The following is a 955-nucleotide window of genomic DNA, read 5'->3' on the forward strand; positions in this document are numbered from 1 at the left end:
GCTGCACAGGTTCATGCGCCAGGGCCTCCTACAGACAATGCACTTTGATTTATTGCGCTATCTGTAATAGCACCCGAGATATCAGCAGATATATATTGGATTTTTCACTGACCCTGAGTGTCCGGCCCCATGAGACGGTCGTTTTCTCGGCCCCTGGTGGTCCGAGGTCGTTCCCGCTGCACAGATTCATGCGCCAGGGCCTCCTACAGACAATGCACTTTGATTTATAGAGCTATCTGTAATAGCACCCGAGATATCACCAGATATATATTGGATTTTCCCCTGACCCTGAGTGTCCGGCCTCATGAGACTGTGGTTTTCTCGGCCCCTGGTGGTCCGAGGTGGTTCCCGTTGCATAGATTCATGCGCCAGGGCCTCCTGCAGATAACTCACTTTGGTTTATTGCGCTATCTCTAATAGCACCCGAGATATCACCAGATATATATTGGATTTTTCCCTGACCCTGAGTGTCCGGCCCCATGAGACTGTGGTTTTCTCGGCCCCTGGTGGTCCGAGGTCGTTCCCGCTGCACAGATTCATGCGTCAGGGCCTCCTGCAGATAATACACTTTGATTTATTGCGCTATCTGTAATAGCACCCGAGATATCACCAGATATATATTGGATTTTCCCCTGACCCTGAGTGTCCGGCCCCATGAGACTGTGGTTTTTTCGGCCCCTGGTGGTCCGAGGTCGTTCCCGCTGCACCGATTCATGCGCCAGGGCCTCCTGCAGATAATTCACTTTGGTATATTGCGCTATCTCTAATAGCACCCGAGATATCACCAGATATATACTGGATTTTCCCCTGACCCTGAGTGTCCGGCCCCATGAGACTGTGGTTTTCTCGGCCCCTGGTGGTCCGAGGTCGTTGTCGCTTCACAGATTCATGCGCCAGGGCCTCCTACAGACAATGCACTTTCATTTATTGCGCTATCTGTAATAGCACCCGAGAT

Source organism: Nomia melanderi, unplaced genomic scaffold (genome assembly GCF_051020985.1).
Source record: "Nomia melanderi isolate GNS246 unplaced genomic scaffold, iyNomMela1 scaffold0014, whole genome shotgun sequence".
NCBI lineage: Eukaryota > Metazoa > Arthropoda > Insecta > Hymenoptera > Halictidae > Nomia > Nomia melanderi.